Raw genomic sequence first — 20,515 nt, 5'->3', positions numbered from 1 at the left:
CATGCAAGGTTTTAATTAGGAACTGAGGTTTGTGCTTTTCAAAGGACTTCTATAGCACTTCAAATGTCATCATAGCTTCATGATTCTTCATAAGTATGGTTCTTGGAAATATTCCTCCCACCAAAGCATCTCTGGACCACAGATCATAACTCTACATTGCCCACTTCAACTAATTTTTTGCCCAATACTCCGGTCGGACCACCTTGATAGCAATAATTTCCAATTTTGATGTTGACTGTAGGAGATCCATGGCATTAGATAGGAATATTGAGACCAAATTTGAAGGAAATAACACATTTCTTGAGGAAACAAAAAAGAAGCCCTCTCCAATAATGGTTTGGATCACTTGACAAATGTTGTAGGAATGCACAGTGAACATAGTATCCAGGATTGCATCATCTAAAGGATGAGAGAGTGCATATTCATCCAATGTTGGTTGAAGCTTGATTCTAAAGTATTTGGAGAGAATACTTCAATGAAATTGGTGCTAGGAATCACATTTCATCCATGTATCATGTGGGAGCGGCATTCTAGAAGCAATTGAGATGACAAACACAAACAACCGGGAAGATGAAGATATGAAAAGAGGTCCATTCTTTACATATAAATAAATCCCCCATCATATGCTCAAAGGAAGTGAAGTACCTGCTCTCATGTGAGTAATAAATAATATGCCATTAAATCAGAACCCAATTGCAATTTTGAAGGGCAAAGTACAAAACTAACAACCCCAAAATTGATGAAGGAGAAAATTGTTCTATTGTCGTATGTGTTGAATTTGATCTTGTCATGTACAAAGAACCACACATCCAAAATGAAGTGATATTGTACTCAAGTGACATCAACAAGCATGATTATGAGTAGTAAGAAAAGATTTAGCATGATTTTACCATAATCTTGCACATGAGAGCCTAAGATTTATAAAGGAACTAATTAATGTTCGGTACTAAATTTGGGCCCATACTAAAAGTGCCAATTTGTATAAAGCTTAGTGACCATTAGTCATTCAGCAAGTCTTGTTCCCTCGGAGCCATCACACTTCCGCATGTTGATCATCAAAAGCTCGATAATGGCAAATCCATATCACTTCGCAAAAACCCCTGCTTAACTTGGCAAAAACCCAACTGGAGCTCATTCAACACACCGCTACTTAATACTTGGTAAATATTTGATAGACACTAAACTGATTTATCGGTGAAGCTCAAGGAACTCCATCAACACTAAACCCAAAATTACATGGTATAAACTATGTTTATGCAACTCGACAAAAGTAGGCACTCGGTAGACATTAAACTGAGTAGCTTAGTGAGGCTCAAGGAACTTGGTCATTACTAAACCCAAGATTCCACGGTATACTCTATGTTCATGTAGCTAAGCAAAAGCTTTACCCTACCTTGCTTGGAAATTAGTGAATCTCGGCAAGAATCGTATCTCAACAATAGTTGAAATTTGGTAGTAATACTAGTGTTCAACAATGAAATGGTATTCACTATTCAAGAAAATGTAAGAAATAACCAATTACTGTTGGCAGTCCACAAACTCATTAGATGTCAATTTCTACAAGTCTTTGTAGTGCTCCATGAATGCTGAAGGTTCTAATGTAAAAGTAGTAATCCCATTACAATGTAAGTTAGAGAGATAAAAATTTCTGTTTCCTTCTCTATATGTGTGTGATAAAGTAACCTCCTAAAATTGATCAATTAAATTCAAAATTTGCTGAAGCACATACTTAAGTTTCCAAATGATGATTTTCTCTTGACACAAGCTGAGATTATAACTTGAGAGTCCCCTTTAATCTGCACATGATGAAAATTATCGTTTTTTGCAAGAATTAACCTTGAAAGCAATGACTGAGCCTCAACCATATTGTTTGTTCCTATAGGTAAGGGTGCTATTGTAATTGCTAGCATTTTACCAATGCAATCTCTAATGCATGCTCCCAAGCCCGAATGTCCTGGATTACCTCTAGATGCTCCATCAAAGTTGAGTTTGACAAATCCAAGCATAGGGGGTTGCCATTTAATTGTAGATCTATCTATAGGTGTATGCAATTTTGAAGATGTGCCAAATCCTAATGGTATTAATATAGATTTCCATTCCCTAATGATACTTCCATTCTAGGCAGTGATAATTGGATTAGATTTACAACCTTTCACACTTGCATTGACAACTTTAGAGACTGATTTTTCAATAATTTTTAAAATTAAGTTTATAAACTTGTAACTTACAATATTAAACTAAAAGTATTTCAAATAACTTTTTATAAATTACAATTAAATTTTTAATAGTATGTGATATTTAAATAACTTTTTATAAATTACAATTAAATTTTTAATAGTATGTAATATTTTTTAAAAATTATTATAAGTACTATTTATTAATATCCAAGTAATTTTTTTTTGTTAAAAAATTCAATATTATATATTGATGGGAAAATATTTTTAGAATATATTTGGAATACATGAATTTATTTAAGACTTTTTTTTTTTAAATACCATTTATTTATTTTATTTCATTAAATTATTTTTATTTATATAAAAAAATCATCTTTTTAAAAATAAATACAAATTTTTTTTTTTCTTACTAAATTTTGAAATAGATTATACATTATTTTGACTTATTAAGATAAAGAATTTTTTTATAATATATACTTTTTTAAATTATATTTAATAATATAGATATTTCAAACAATAAATATATTGAAATAATTACTCAATATTATATATAACAAATACAAGAATGTGGGACTTTTCTGTCAAAAGTGTGGACAATTCAGGCATGTCATAGTGGACTATAAAGCCCAACTACAAAAGGAGAAAGAAAAGGAAGAATCCCTAGGAATCATAAAAGAAACCATAGGGGAATCCTTAGAACAATGTTCTCCAAGCAATTAGTGGTTATCGAGCAGAACAGTGTTCTCCGAGCAGTTAGTGGTTACCGAGCAGAACAGTGTTCTCTGAGCAATTAGTGGTTACCAAGTAGAACAATGTTCTCCGAGTAGTTAGTGGTTACCGAGCAGAACAGTGTTCTTCAAGCAGTCAGTGCTCATTGAGTCATCAAAAGAACTTAGTGTTTACTGAGTGATCAAGGTAAACAAAGAACTTAGTGTTTACCGAGTGATCAAGGTAAACAAATAACTTAGTGTTTACCGAGTGACCAAGGTAAATGAAGGAATTAGTGACTATCTGATGATGGGCCACGCCACCCGTACCAACTCACAACCAAAAATGCAACAAGATGGAGACAAGAGAGAGATGACAAAAATGCTTCATAAAGCATCATCCATTAATACTTGAAATTCACTACAAGAGCTTACACTTGAAGAGCTTGCACTTGAAGAGCTTCTATTTCTCTAACTTCCTTTAGAAGAGCTTCCATTCCTTGAACTTCATTACAAATGATTATAAGCCTTGCTTAAATAGGCACTTCTAACCCAAGACATTACAAACACAAGCAATGTGGGATAAAAGGTAAATACAACTACCTTTAAATAAATATTAAATTCCCACCCAAATACAACTAAGCACCCAACAAATATTAAATGCATGATTTAAGGAACTTGCCACCTTCACACCTCGATTAATGGAATGACAACTATTTTAATTATTTTCTATTTACGCCACCTATGCGCCTCGAAAATAGAAATCTCCTTTTCCTTTTTTTTTCTCCTTTTTATTTTTTATTATTTCTCCTCTAATTTTCGTCACTTTCTCTCTCCTCCACAATTTTTTTTTTTTTTTTTTCTAATAATTTAATTTTCCCATGTAAGATGCTCCTGCATCAGACTCCCTTGGTAGATAGAAAAGTGTGTCCCACACTTTAACGCCAAAAGAAAGATATACAACCATCTTCATCTTCACCACAAGCTACGACCTCAATAGGGACAAGAAAAACCAACATGCAAATCTTCCACATTTTTTTTTACTGATGCATGATGCTCCTGCATCCGACTCCCATGGTAGGAAAAATTTTGTGAATATGGATCCACAAAATGAAGTAGCCACTGTTGACAATTTTTTTTCTTCTTTTCCTCCAACACATAGCTGGAACAAGTATCCGATGCTGAAATTTCTCCTTCTTTCTTCTTTTCCAACACCTTGCTGGGACAAGTGTTTGCTGCTGAAAATACTCCTTCGCAATGAACTCTATCCAAGTATAACTCTCATTCTCATCCAATCTTGTTGAATTAATCACACCTGTAATAAATCCAGCAACACCATACCAATCTTCCTTTGCATACCGCACATGACTAACAAGATCCTCATGCAAACCATCATCAATATCTTTTAAACTCATATCAAAGACAACATCCCATGATTCATAAGAATTTACCTATTTGACATCTTCATTTTTTCTTGCCTCTTTTATGCCATCAACAATGCACGTAACTACTCCACCTGCTTGATCTCCAACGAAGGCACTATATTCTTCCTCCATTGTTGCAATCTTCAAATCATCTTGCTCTATTTCAGGTTCATAAATCTTGCCATCTTCATGCTCTTCCTCTTGTCTTTCATCTTCTTCAACTTTAGGTTCGCAAATAATTTTCTCTGCATCCTCTTTCTCTTCCACTAGATCATCTTTCTTTTCCACATCCAAGGAACTATCAACATCTCTTTTCTGGTGACATGCTCTTTGTTTCCGCAACTCAGCTTCTAATTCATTCACTTGCTTCTGCAAATCAACTAGCAATGATTGTTGATTTCTTGCTCTAAATTTCTCAAGTCGAGGAATCCTCAGAATCCATCCAATCACAAAAGTCATCTTCTTCTTTCTCTTGTCCATAATCAAGTCTTCAGAAGAAAAATCTCGTGTAACACAAGAACCTTGTACAAACTGCCTCACAGTCAGTGCTCTATCTACACAATCAAAAAAAATTCTTGACAAACTTCACCCAACTCAAGGTCCTGGTGCAAACTGCCTCACGTTCGGCGATCTGTCCGCACTCTCAGGAACTCCTGCTCTGATACCACTGATGATGGGGACACAACCCAACAACTAGAATAGACACAATAGAAAGGGGGAATTATATTAACTGAGAAAATAAACTCAAAACATGCCCTGCGGGCTTACAATAGCATAAATCTGGAGAATATTTCTCCTTTGAGCACCTCCTCTCAAGCTCCAATCCGAACTGCCTTTTACAATGCCAAAAATCTCCTTAAATAGACCCCAGAGGGTTAAGGACTAGGAGTACATTCTAGAAAGTTCTAGTAGGCATCCACCGACAAAATAGAAGGTTCCAGAAGCCGTGTTAGAAGTCGGTGCAAATCTAGAAGAATCCAGAAACGGTAGCCAAACTTCCAGGAGGCATAACTTTTGAACCGTAGCTCCGATTGACGAATCATTTACATTTTTGGAAAGCTCTCGAAGCGCTCTATAGCCTTATGGACCAGCTTTGCTTGTCCCCCATTTTTTGACCCTTTTTGAGGTCATTTAATGCCCCAAACCTGACTTTGAAGCATTCTTAGGAGGTCTCCAAAACCCAAAAAACTGCAATAACTTTCAAACCGTGGGGCCTTTTGACCTGATTCTTTTTCTAGAATGCTCTAAATCTCAATTACCTTCATCTGGCCAAGTCACACCTTCTCGGTCACCAAAATGATGGCCAAATTGCATGCTCCTATTTTTTTGGGATTTTCAAATGCACTGATAGTTGAACTATGAGAGTTGGAACCTTTATTTGAGCCAAATGGGTATCCAAAAATGTAAAGACATAAAACAAAAACTAAGTCTAAGTACATTTTTTTGGGTGACACAGGATTGCCCTTATACCTCTGGATGCTCCTGCATCATTTTGTCTTCTCGGCTAGAGAATAAAATATAATATAGTTTATTGTGTAGCAGCACATTGTGTTGCTCTGTGTCTTCGTTATTTTTCTTCTGCACATCTATTAGATTGGTATGAGAGTTGTAGAAAATTTGGGCAGATGTCATTGTGGGTAAAGGGCAAAAGAGAGCAAAGATGAAGATGTAAAGAAAAGATCATAGTTGTTGTGTGAGGAAGGAAGAGAAAGGGTTTGTAGTTGTTACAAGTCAAAAAGTTTTACTGTTAAATCATGGCAAGAATCAGTGGAAGTATTTCATAGCCACAAATTCTAACTTTTAATGGCAAAAATTATGATTATTGGACCATCAAAATGAAAATGCTTTTTCATTCTTAGGATGTTTGGGATTTAGTTGAAAGTGGGTTCCCTAAACCAACAAACTGACAGGCATATCAAGCTCTTTCACAAGCTGAAATTTTTTTATTAAAGAAAAATAGGAAAGAAGGATGCTAAGGCACTGTTCTTTATTCAGAAGGCAGTGGAGGAAGCAATATTTCCAAAGGTAGCTACTGCCGCAAGCTCAAAGAAAGCATGGGACAACTTGCAATCAACATACTAGGGCATAGGAAAGGTAAAAATTTCAAAGTTACAAAATCTTAGAAGAGATTTTGAAAATTTACAAATGAAAGATTCAAATTCAATAGACTCATTCTTCACTCAAACAATGGGGATAGTAAATCAGATTAGATCATATGGAGAAACCATTGGGGATCAACAATTTGTAGAGAAAATACTTAGAAGTCTACCAAATAAGTTTGATTCAAGAGTTGCAGCCATTGAATAATTTGAGGATCTTTCCTTGCTATCAATAAATGAGTTAATGGGTTCTCTCTTATCACATGAACAAAGGTTGAATCTTTTGAGAAATTCATCATTGGAGAATGCTTTCAAGACTCAACTTTCATTTGGAAGAACAAGAGGAAGATCATATTACAATAGAGGTAGAGGACATTTTACACCAAGAGGAGGAAGAGAAAATCCACAATTTGAGAGTAAAAGGCCAAAATCAAGCTCACAAACCAATTTCACATCAACAAGAGGAAGGGGGAGCAACCATCATCAAGGAGAAAGGTATGAAAAATCTAACATCCAATATCATTATTGTAATAAATTTTGGCATTTTGCATCTGAGTGTAGAAAAAGACAATATGACATGAATAGGCAAAAGGCACATTTTACAAATAAAAGTCAGCCCAACACTAGTGAGCAAAAAACCATCTTGATAACATGCAATGTTGCACATGAGAGTTCTAAAGAAAGTATGATTCTTAGATAGTGGTTGTAGTAATCATATGAGTGGGTCTAAGGAGATATTCTCAACAATAGATGAATCAATAAAATCAGAGGTTAAGTTGTGGAATGATCATCAAATTTTAGTTATGGGAAAAGGGTCAATTAACATAAGAACTAAGAAAGGTGAAGAAAAGGAAATTCCTGATGTATATTATGTTCCTAGATTAAAGCACAATCTCATAAGCATTGGGCAACTAGTACAAAAGGGATATAGGATACATTTTGAAAATGGTGAATGTGTGATTCTAGATAAAAGACCAAGCAACAGGTTGATTGCAAAAGTTGAACTGACTAAAAATAGAATGTTCCTACTTAAAATCCAAAGTGAATTATTCTTAGAGCCAAATGAATTGCAAAAAGTAGCTGAATTTGCATTCAAAGCTTTACACAAATATGAATCTTGGCTATGGCATTTAAGGTTTGGTCATTTAAACTTTAAAGGGTTACAATTCTTATATAAGAAACAAATGGTCTATGGGTTTTCATCTATAGAGCCACTTAAGACAACATGTGAGAGTTGCATTTTGGAAAAGCAACAATTTATAACAAGGTACACTCCACAACAAAATGGAGTAGCAGAAAGAAAAAATAGAACAATTATGGAGGTGACAAGGAGTGTGTTAAAGGAGAAACACTTGCCAAATGAGTACTGGGCTGAAGTAGTTGCATGTTTAGCATACATACTTAATAGATGTCCAACAAATGCAGTAATAACTAAAACACCAGAAGAAGCTTGGAGCAAAAGGAAGCACAATATAGCACATTTGAGAATATTCGGTTGTGTGGTGTACTTATTGGTACCTCAAGAGGTGAGACAAAAATAGATGTTTCGGTTGTAGACTTCACAGAGAACTACACACTACAACCACGAAATGAGGTGCAAGAAAAGTATTATACTTCTCAATAGGTTTTGATATTTGTTCACATAACATTCATGCATTCACCTGCAAGTACAGAGGATGATAGGAAAATTTTGAGGGAGTACCATTTTTTCATCCACAATGATCGATCACATTCTATGAAGTTTGTACAGGGTTGTTTTGAACTATTTTATGGATATTTGGCTAATAGGGGCATCACATATCGTCAATACATTATTTGGTCAGACAATTATGCATCTCAATTCAAGAATGCACAGATGTTCTATTGGTTGAGCAAGATGCACAAGTTGTGTAGAATTCAATATATGTGAAATCTCAAAGAGGTTGGTCATGGAAAAGGAGAGCACGATGGTGCAGGTGCATGCATCAAAAGACCCTTAGCTCATGAAGAATTAAAGTACAAAGATGGATCAATATTGATAGATGCAAAATCCATCATCCAGTGGTGTAACACTATAATGGGTCCAAGTAAGGAAGGTGAGTCTATGGTTCATAGATTTTTTTGGTTGATAGATAATACTAACATTGCACCATATCAGGATTGTTGCACACTAATAGGATCCAGTGAGTTGCACTCTTTTAGAAGCTCTAATGCAGGTTAATAGAGTATCCACACATGAAAAATGGTATGCTATTGTCCATCATGTATAGAGGAAAACTGGGATGACTGTGAGTCGACTGAATGGGTGGAAAAATGGGATATACGAGTTTTGAACCCAATTGACACCTATCATCCCCCACAAGCATTGGCAATGGTACAAATGGATTTGTTTTTTGACTTTGACCACTTTTCAAATCTAGTGCAACCTAGTAATATATATATTTATATATCTTTGTAATTTCAATATGTAATTTTATAACTTTTACCTAAGTATTTTCTTAATTAATGACCACATTTTGTACATTTGTCACTGTAGACCATGTTTTTGTTGTTATTGCACTTGAAAAAAATGAAGAAGGGACAAATTATTATTTTTGTCATTTTTTCCAAGCCAAAAAAAAATTGGATCACTTGGTTATAGATGTTGAAGGTTTAGAGTACCATGTCAGTGTGGTGGTTGTAACTAGCACATGGCTTAAACGATATTTTATGAAGAACCCCAACTTGTGGTTATTTGAAGATTAACAAATAGAGAGGAAGATTCTTCATTATTCAAATCTTGTTGTCACATCAAATGTCCACTTGATAAAATATGGTGGAAAACCATATAATAAGATTCTTTGGAAAGTTCGCAAGTCAAACCACAAGGCAATATTTGAGACATTAAAATGTAGAGCAGATCCAGTTTGCTCATTAGATTGAATAGGGAGAGAGGGAGAGAGAGAAAGAGTGATCAATTGGATCCAAATACAATGTTGTAACCTCTTCCCCAAGACTATCCACATGACAAGGTGGACTATATTGTTATGATGTGTAAGTGATGAGATAACTTTAAATCATAGATTTTATATTTTTATTTGTTTAGAATCTAGATACATTATTTGAATTTATATTAGATTCTTTAATATGACCGGTTTTCAGATTAGTCATTTGAATAAGTGAAAGTTTAGAATGTGTTGTTTAGATCACAATGTAATGAAAGAACATGAAAATTGTTAGAATGTGAATGCTTTGTGATGTAAAGTCATGATTATGTGCATGTAACTAGAAACTTCAAAGTGGCAAAAGCAAGGATACAATGGGAGAAGTTTCCAAGACTCATCAAGCCATGTTCAGTAAGCTACTTGATCATTGCTAGAAGCTCAAAAAAATAATTCTTTGCATTTGGAACATTATTACCAATAATGATATTATGACTAACATGCTTTTATCTTTTAATAAAAATCAGGAGGAATCTAGTGGTTCAAATGCTGAAAGTGAGTCTGCTAATAGAGGGACACTTAGGGGCAGAAGATCCAATGGTAGAGGAAGGTCTAGTGGAAGAGGGCCTAGTGTGTTCACTGGTAAGTGCTTTACTTGTAACCAAGTAGGACATTAATCCTTTAGATGCCCTAAAAAGAACAAACAAGGATATTACATTTATTTGGTTCTGTTCGTTCTTACAATTTTTATTTCCTTATGTGTTTTGGGTTCAAATTTGAAAAAAAAGACACTCTCATGTGTCCTTTCTTAAGTTATTGATGCAGTGTCACAGAAAATAATTCTTTTCAAATTAGTTTCTTTCTAGGGTTGATCAATATGAAATATAGTTAGTATATTCTAAAACATGTAAGAGAACCTAGAAATGATGCCTCTTTTTCTCCAAGTTATCTTCATTCCTCTAATAGTGATCTCAATCTCAGCACTAAAGATAATGCATAGTACAAATCTACTCATGCCAAGTATTATTATAATTTCTAAGAAAGAGATGAAAAAATAAAAGTAATCCAACATGAAGTAAAATAAAAATAGTTGAAACAATCAAGGGAAGTTAGCCACGTGGGACCTTTATATACTTCGCCACAACCTTATAAATATATATATTTCTGCCTTGTTAGTACCCTCTTTAAGAATGTCTTCACCTTCCATGTGACCGTGGTCTATTCCTTAACTTCTGTCACACTCCAAACATCTACTCTTTTAACACCCTTGCATTAATTAAATAATTCCTTATTATTATTATTATTATTATGTACTCAATGTTGCTTTTAATTTCCCATGATCACTTGCTATTTTAACTAGAGCATTTGTTAACTTTTAACCTAGCAACAATTTCTAATTCTTTTTGAATCTTTTAAAACTTAATCAAAGTCATTGTTTTACACATCTCTTAGTGAAACAAAGATTATGCATTCCCCTTCACCCTATGGCCAACATCAAAGTTTGAAAAATGGATGATTTTGGTGGGTTTTGTTTGAGAATCTATTATAGCAATAGTCTCTCTTGCTTGGGTATAAGAGGAGGTAAAAACTATTGAAAGAGTCCAATGGTGTTCAAAAGGTTAATTATTATTTTTTCAGCATTTGGTGTCTTTACTTGCTATAATTATTTATGAGAAATTCATTCAACAATTAGGTTAAGCTTCTTAGAATTGATGTAGTAAATTACTACATGTCATCTGCATTAGGCTCTAAAAGGGCTGCACTATTTCCATATTATATGAAACTTCAATGTTAAGAGAAAATGATAGATGTTTTACCATGATTCTTGGATCAAATTTTCCAACAACAATGTGGTTGGTCTGGGACCAAACTAAACTGTAATAGGCCTGAAACATTGATGAGGTCTATTGAGAATTTTTAATGTAAAATTTAAAAAATAGAATGTTCCTAAGGTCCTTTGGAAGATATTGTATTTGTTGCACATTTTGTCTTTGGAAGGGCTAGTAGCCTAAAATGCTGCATTATCTGGACAGAGTTAAGAAATCTTATTTTGGTTGTTGTTTGGCCATAGTTCCTTGGTATTAGTGTCATGGTAAACCCCTTAAAAATGTTGATTAACCTTATTGGTGAGAATCCACCACTCTTGGGCACTGAGTCAAGTTGCTAAGTGTCAAGTTATATGGATTAATGCTAATCCATTAGTATTGTCTTTGTGTTACGGTGTAGAAGTTTTGGGTGTATGTCTGTCCTTTTGGATTGAAACCAGCATTGTGTTTAACATACCCTAACCTCTACATTAGCTTGTAACATCATGAAATTATTCCTATCATACTAAAACCTTATTGTCTTGCTCATGAATCTTTAGGAAGGTGGTGTACTATAGGATCCTTGTGAAATGCCCCATGATGACTTTTGTGTTGCTAGAGGGCTACTAATTTGTCAATTAGGTCTCTTAAGACACCTTGGAAGAATTAGGCATTTGGAGTTGGGTCTAGCCAAGTGAATGGTTAAATCCAATTGAATACACATTATATAACTCATAAAAGTCTTATTTAACCCTTGGTTAAGGCCTTTCATATTTGGAATTATTTTGAGTCATATGGAGTTTGTAGGTGTTTTTGGAAACTTGGATAACTTGCTTGCTTGAAGAAGTTTGGAAGTGGATTTAGTCTTGTGGATCCAAAGGTGTGGAGTTCAATAGATTAAGCCTTTTGAAAGATTATCCTTTGATAAAAGGTTGAGTGGGTTGGGTCATTGTTTTAGTTACACTTGAGGAAGATATAAGGGCATTGTTTCAAAGCAAAGGGATAGTTAGTTATTTCTACATCAAATCATTGGTTCACCACTAACCTTTGCATCACTTAAGGTACCAACTCTACTTATAATTGAGAAAAATATATCATTCACTCTCTACATAAACTGTGCTAATTCTTCATTTTCAGGTCACCAAAGAAGAGGGCTAATAAAGTTGAAGCACTAGTGATAAAGGGTGAGATGCCAAAATCATCTGTGAAATGGTATTATCAATTCACATCCTCAATGTTTATTAGTACTTTTTGTTCAAGTACCATTGTATGTTAATCATATATAGTATATATATAATCAATATACTCTTCCATAAAATGGTTCATATGTTAACAACTTTTACTATATTTCTTGATTTTGTTCTAGCATTTAATGTGATTGTGATATTGGTTTGTAACTTAAGGAGGACAAAGAAAAAAGAGTAAACAAGTTGCATCTGTGAACACACCTACAAATGGAAGTGGAAGAAAATCTAAGGGAGCTAAGGAAGTAAAAACTATAACAAATCAGGACCAAATAGGGATATCATCAGATACATGTGCAAGGAGTTCAAATGACGAACCTTTGGTATGTAAACTCCAAAATATTATTTTTGGTTTTAAACTAAACTTGAGTATGAATTTGACTTATTTATCCTAAAAATTTAGAATGCATGGAGATCATGTGCACCCATTGATTAATAGATTGTGGGAGTCGAGCTTCACTTCAAAAATATATGAAGAACATGCATAGGTATTGGAAACTTCTCAGATTGCTTAACATACCCATCACATCATAAGACTTGTTGGTGGATAATTTACCATTTCACTTATTGAAGGCACTTTTGTTCACTAGATTGAATTGTGCATTTGATTCAGTTTGTATTTGGACCTTGGATCAACCATATTCTACCTTTCAAGTTATGCCCACTTTGTGGCACAGTCCTAAATGGCCAGTTTAGGCTACGTTACAAGGAAAACATAAAAAAATGGGTTCATAGACTTGGTTCAACCCCTTGGATCTCTTCTACACCTTTAATTTTTACTTCTACACCCTTCACCTAGGTCAAATCAATCAACTTGGGAGTATGATCCTTCTTTTTCCTTCAAAACTAGACTAGACATAAGACTATGTTTAGTCTAGGGCTTGCTGGTAAAAATAGGTGGCCTAATCCTACAACCTTGAAAATATTTCATCTTAAAGATCATTCTCCTAACTTGCATTCCAAAAAGTGGTATTGAAATACCATGGTGGGTTTGCAAGTTAGGAGGCCATCTTGTTGAAACCCTCAGATTTAGGGTAAATCCGGGTAACCTTCACAAAATATGCTATAACTTTTGTTCTAGAAAAGATAAGCACTTAAAACAAAATGAAATGGAATCTTTAATCAACTCTCTATCCAACCATATGCAACTTGTGCCACTCCCAATCTGTACAAGCCATACATAATTGAAAAAATAGTAAAAAAGGCAAATTTTTTGAGTTTTATTCACCAAATGTTGTCCACCCATCCATGCAATGACCTTCCTCGTGTGTAAAGACCTTAAAGAAGTGTCTTCTAATGGTTAAAACTTCCATTTGGATGGTTGGAAGACTGTACAACTTCCTTTTTATAGTTTGACAACAAAAATTGCAAAAATTGCTCTTTAGCAACTTTTTTGCATTTTGTAACTTTCTTGCACTTTTGCACTTTTTTACAAACCTTTAATCCAAAGGTGTCTTAATGACTCAAATCCACCTAAAAAATCCTTAAAACATCAAAATACTCAAAATAACACCTATTATGACTCCTTGGTTACAAATGGTCACTTGGCTTATAACCAGACCAATGTGCCATTGTACCTTACAATTAAGTCTTTTATTAGAAATATGGATCAAACTTCTTTCCTAATGAATCTAACCTACTAAACACCTTGAATTCATGCCTAAGAGCCTTAGGTGCCCTGCACCACTAGGGTTCTCAACTGACTTAGATCAATCACAACTTTTTAGGGATTCCCCTTCTCCAATAGGCCTAAAAAGGAAAACTCTCCCTAGATGGGTTTAGAATTCAAATTTCCTAATAAAAAAGGTTTCTATGGACCTAATCTCTCAAAAAAACCCAACTTTAAATTTCTCAAACCCCCAACAACTGATTTGCATAATTGTTATCAAAATTTCTAATAGGTCTAATCCTACCTTTCTCAGTCAAACTCCAAAACTTTGCAAAGGGCCACACTATATTTTTACCTCTTTAGACACCCTTTAACCACCTCTTAGATATTCCAAAAGATCAAACTCTGACTCTATTCCAACACCAACTAACACCCACTTTGAGTCATAGACCTAATTGGCTAGATTAGGCTAGGTTATAAAGGAAGTATGAGTAAATGGGTTCACAGACCTGACTCCACCCCTTGTAACTCTTCTTCACATTCAATTAATCCTCCTACACCCTTCACTTGGGTCAAATCAATTAGTTTGGAAGCCTGAACCTTCTTTCTTCTTCAAATCCAGACTAGACATATATCAATGTTCAGTCTAGGGCTTGCTGGTAAAAATAGGTAACCTACACCTACAATTTAGAATCTTTTCCATCTTGAAATACCCTCTCCAAAGTTTCATTCTCCAAAGTTTCATTGAAATCTCATTGTGGAATTGTAAGTTAGGAGGCCATCTTGAAGAAACCCTCAGATTTTGGGTAAATCTGACCAACCTCTACAAAAGTTGATGTAACTTCTGTTGTAGATAAGACAAAGACTTCAAACCAAATGAAATGGAATACTAAATAAATTATTTATCCAACCATACCAAACCTTCACTCCTACCAATCCATACAAGCCATACAATATTGAAATAACAGAGAAAAAGGCAAAAAAATTGAGTTTTATTCAATATTTATTGTTCACCCATCCATACAATGGGTTTCTCCTCATGTGAAAACCTTAAATAGATGTCCTCCAATGGTCGCAACCACTTATCAAAACTAACACTAATCATTTTCAACACTAATCAACAAGAACACTAAAATATTGAACTCAATCATAACAAAACATAGATTATTATACTCAAACTCTTGAAGAACACTAGCTCATTGGTCAATTTGATCACATATAAGTATATATATATAGTATGGTTGGATAGATTTGTGAATCTTCTCTCTATTTCACTTGGAATGAGGTTCTAATTCACTCTACAACTCAAGATATTTCCATTTTACTAATTCGTGTCCCCATTTTGTGCCATTACCTAGGGTTTCATCTATTGTCCCTCATATCTTGATATTCCACCATGGGAAATTAATTACCCTTGGTGGAATATGAGTTAGGAAAATTTTTTTAATGAAATTTTTTTTAATGTTCCTTTTGGTTTTAGGTCAAAAGAATGAGGCTGGAGAGAAAAAGTTGATGCCCTAGGCATGCAAGATCCATGTGCATGCTAGAAATTCATAGCAACATCTTCCTTAACTCTCTATAGAGAAGGTTTCAAGACAAAATTGGTATTTGATCATCTTACATAATCCCACTCATGTTTCAATTTCTATATTGAAGTTTTTCTCACAAGGTAGGGTACTTCCTTTGTTAATGGATGCCTAATTGCCTACATTCCTAAGTGAGCCTTAAAAAACTCAGTTGCTGCATACTTCTCTTGAGATCCAAAGGCTTTATTATGTTTTATAAAACCAAAAAGGGTATCTAAATCAGTGATTCTTTTCTTTGGGTTGTGAGAATATGTTTGTGATTTTCCATGTTCAAGGCTATAAGCCTAATCTTGAGTTTGTGAAGCAACTAGTCAATGAAAGTTGCATAGTTTGAATCTAATGTTGGATTCATGTTATTTTGGACCCAAATAGACCCTTTTCATGCTTGGAAGTCACCGTTGGTCATTATTTTTATTTGTGGGGTTTTGTGTCAAATAAGTCCTGTGATGCCCTTAAGAGCAACTAGTGATTAGTTGTCTTTGTGATAGGTTTTCCTTGTGATTGGGGATTTATAGGAGTGGTTGGGTTTCTTATAAGGTTATAAAGGTCATTAGGGTCATTAGGTTAAGTTTTAGGCGTCTAGGAGTTAAGATTTCAAAATTTGCAAAAAATTGCAAACGTTGTCAAAGCAAAATTGCAAAAATGCTGACAACTTTGCAGGAGTTTGGGAATTGATGAAGGGCTGAGCATTTCAAAATAATTTATTTTACTATTTTCTAACCTTTTCCAAGTCGTAGAATTGGAATCAAGTGAAAAATGTAAAAATTGCACTTTTTGTGTAGAGTTGCATTGTTGAAAGTTGTAAAAGTTGCTCAAATTTGCAACTTAGTGGAAAAAGGGTCATGGGATCGAACTATCTATTATGTTAGCTCCAAGTGGCTAGTAAACCTTATCCCCAACCTTTTCCTATCCCATTGAGTGCTCGAACATTCTCGAGCATGCCAAACTAGAATGTCCCTAAGGGTCACTAAATGCCATAGGGCTGCAATCTTTGACAGGGCATATCTCAAAGCTCATGCTAGGTATGGATGCAATTCTAGTTCCTATAGGACTATGTTGCAGAGACCTAAAATAACCCCTCTCAATTTTTGGAGATCATACTCCATTTTGATTTTGCAATGCCATCTCGAGTGATGTTGAAACTTGTAGTGTTGGCCAATACAAAGTTGCCAACTGCCAAATCTCTCTCACCTTTCATTGTGGGATTGAACTATCTACTTTGTTAGCTCTGGCTAGCTGGGTAAACCCTATCCCTAACCTTGTCCTATCTTTTTTAGTGCTCGAATGTTCTCGAGCACACTGAATTGAAATGTCCCTAAGGGTCATTAAATGCCATAGGGCTATGATCTTTGATGGGGCATATCTCAGAGCTCATGCAAGGTATGGATGCGATTCCAGTTCCCATAGGACTATCTCATGGAGACCTACAATAATCTCTCTCACTTTTTAGAGATCATAGTATATTTTGATTTTGTGACACCATCTCGGGTGATGCTAAAACTTGTAGTGTTGGCTAGTATAAAGTTGCCAGCTACCAAATCTCTCTCACCTTTCATCGTGGGTTCAAATTTTCTGCTCTGTTAGTTCTAGTTGGCTGAGTAAACACTATCCCGAACCTTGTCCCATCTTGTTGAGCACTCATACATTCTCAGGCATGCCAAACCAGAACATCCCTAAGGGTCATTAAATGCCATAGAGCTACAATATTTGATGGGGCATATCTCAGAGCTCATGCAAGGTATGGATGCGATTCTAGTTCCTATAGGATCATGTTGTGGAGACCTACAATAACCTCTCTCACTTTTTAGAGATCATACTCTATTTTGATTTTGTGATGCCATATCAAGTGATGATGAAACTTGTAGTGCTGGCCAGTACAAAGTTGCTAGTTGCCAAATCTCTCTCACCTTTCGTCATGAGATCGAACTGTCTACTCGCTTAGCTTTGGGTGGCTGGGTAAACCCTATTCCCAACCTTGTCTCATCCCATTGAGAGCTCAAATGTTCTCGGACATGCTGAACTAGAACATCCCTAAGGGTCATTAAATGCCATAGTGCTATGATCTTTGACGGGGCATATCTCGAAGCTCGTGTGAGGCATGGATGCAATTCTAATTCCTATAGGACCATGTTGCGAAGACCTACAATAACCTCTCTCTCTCTTTTTAGAGATCATACTTTGTTTTGATTTTTCAATGCCATCTTGGGTGATGCTAAAACTTGTAGTGTTGGCCAGTACAAAGTTGCCAACTACCAAATCTTTCTCACCTTCCATCATGGGATCAAACTGTCTACTATGTTAGCTTCAAGTGGTTGGGTAAACCCTATCCCCAACCTTGTCCCATCCGATTGAGCACTCAAACATTCTTGGGAACGCTAAACTAGAATGTCCCTAAGGGTCACTAAATGCCATAGAGCTGCGATCTTTGACGAGGCATATCTTGGAGCTCATGCAAGGTATGGATGGGATTCTAGTTCCTATAAGACCTTATTGTGGAGACCTACAATAAACTCACTCTCTTTTTAGAGGTCATACTCCATTTTGATTTTACGACACCATCTCAGGTGATGCTGAAACTTGTAGTGTTGGCTAGTACAAAGTTGCCAGGTACCAAATCTCTCTCATCTTTTGTCATGGGATTGATCTGCCTACTCTTTTAGCTTTGGGTGGCCAAGTAAACCCTATCCCCAACCTTATCTCATCCCATTGAGTGCTCGAATGTTCTTGGGCACACTAAACCAGAACATCCCTAAGGGTCACTAAATGTCATAGAGCTATGATCTTTGACAGGGCATATCTCAGAGCTCATGTGAGATATGGATGCAATTCTAGTTCCTATAGGACCATATTGTGGAGACCTACAATAATGTTTCTCTCTTTTTAGAGATTGTACTCCATTTTGATTTTACGATGCCATCTCCGGTGATGCTGAAACTTGTAGTGTTGGCTAGTACAAAGTTGCCAGCTACCAAATCTCTGTCACCTTTCGTTGTGGGATCAAACTGTTTACTTTGTTAGCTCTAGGTGGCTAGGTAAAATCTATCCCCAACCTTGTCCCATCTTTTTGAGTGCTCAAATAGTCTTGGGCATGCCAAACTAGAATGTCCCTAAGGGTCACTAAATGACATAGAGCTGCGATCTTTGATGGGGCATATCTCAGAGCTCGTGTGAGGTATGGATGTGATTCTAGTTCCTATAAGACCATGTTGTAGAGACCTATGATGACCTCTCTCACTTTTTAGAGATCATACTCTATTTTGATTTTGCAATGCCATCTCGGGTGATGCTGAAACTTGTAGTGTTGGTCAGTACAAAGTTGCCAACTACCAAATCTCTCTCACCTTTCATCGTGAGATCAAATTATCTACTCTATTAGCTTCAGGTGGCTAGGTAAACCTTATTCCCAACCTCCTCCCATCTTGTTTAGTGCTCGAACATTCTTGGACATGCCAAACCAGAATGTCCCTAAGGTTCACTAAATGCCATAGAGCTGCGATCTTTGATGGAGCATATCTTTGAGCATAAAGCATGGTAGAAGACTTGGAATAGTGCATGATTTGAGATTTTCAATTTATTTGGTTTGTGTTGTGACAATTGCTAGTGTGTGGCATCTAGTAGAACCAAGCTCGCTAGCCAAGAAGACATATGTAAGGATAAAATACACTTTGGTGGCTATGTTAGATGAGGAGAAGATATAATCTAATTACATGAGTCAATTCAAGGTGGTAAGCCACAGTCCCTCCTCTGACTTAGATAATTTGTGTGAAAATATTAATCTAGTTTTGCACACATATATTTTGATAAGTTAGGAAAGGTTGAACAAAATACTATTGAAAAATCCATATATGTGATGATGGCTACACTCAAATCAACTCCCATTGAGATTGCCAACTCCCTACCTAAGAGTCTATATGATCGAGTTGAGAAGAAATGACGATATAGTTTACAAACAGAGAGATAGATCAAGGAATTCACTCTAGCCCAAGTAATGCTATAATTGGATAAGAGGAAGATTACCAAGGCTATGGAAAACCACAAGTCAAAATTTCCCCAAAATATAGAGCTTTCAATATATTGAACAAGAATATTGAGGATGTGGTGACCAAGAGTACACAAAAATCTAGAAAATGATCTATGGGTCATCCACTCTTGCAATAAAAGAAAAAGGTGAGTAAGAAATGAAAGATCCTAACAAAGATGAAAAAGTGAGAACATAAACACAAGAGGAATCAGTAAAGGATGATAGTGCAAGAGCCACTGAGGAAGAAAAAACAATTGAAGAAGCCACAACTAAAGAAGAGAAACAAGAGGAAAAAAATATACAAGATGTACAACTGTCAAATGACAATCCTCCACATGTAGAGTAACTAAGTCAACATGACTCAATTCAAATCAAGGATGTACCTAATAATTTTGCTTAGAACATCAATCCTTTGATTGATGATGACTTGAAGAAGATATTATAGGATTCCACCATGGTAGCAAAATTATGCTCCAATCTTGTATTGGTGAGAACTGATGAAATTGAAAAGATAGAAGTGGTAGCAATAGGGGAGAAACAAATTGACACATCCAATGTGCCCCCTACAACTACAAAGACAAAAGATCAAAGTGCAAGCACTAAATAACTAAGTGTTATTATTAAAACACTAGTATCATTATCTCTAGTGCCACTCATTTCAACTAAGAAAGCCTTAGTTACAGTTGAGAAAGATGGAGCATGGGTCAAATTATGTCAGGAATCTAGTCGTGTACCTACTCCACAAATTCAAGGTGAATTTCAATAGGAAGTGAGACAAGTTGACAAATCTAAAGAATTGAAGGTGACTACTACTCCAAAGGAACAAATTATCGTCCAGACTCTAGTTACCTTACCATTTAATGTGACTCCTACCAGTAGTCAAGTTCTTCAAAGGTTGAGCACTCATGCCACACTATTGCAAATATCAAGGCCCAGTGCAGAAACA

The sequence above is a fragment of the Cupressus sempervirens genome, chromosome 11 (assembly GCF_028749045.1).
Source record: "Cupressus sempervirens isolate cs-2001-9-10 chromosome 11, ASM2874904v1, whole genome shotgun sequence".
Lineage (NCBI taxonomy): Eukaryota > Viridiplantae > Streptophyta > Pinopsida > Cupressales > Cupressaceae > Cupressus > Cupressus sempervirens.
This window is presented reverse-complemented; position numbering follows the sequence as displayed.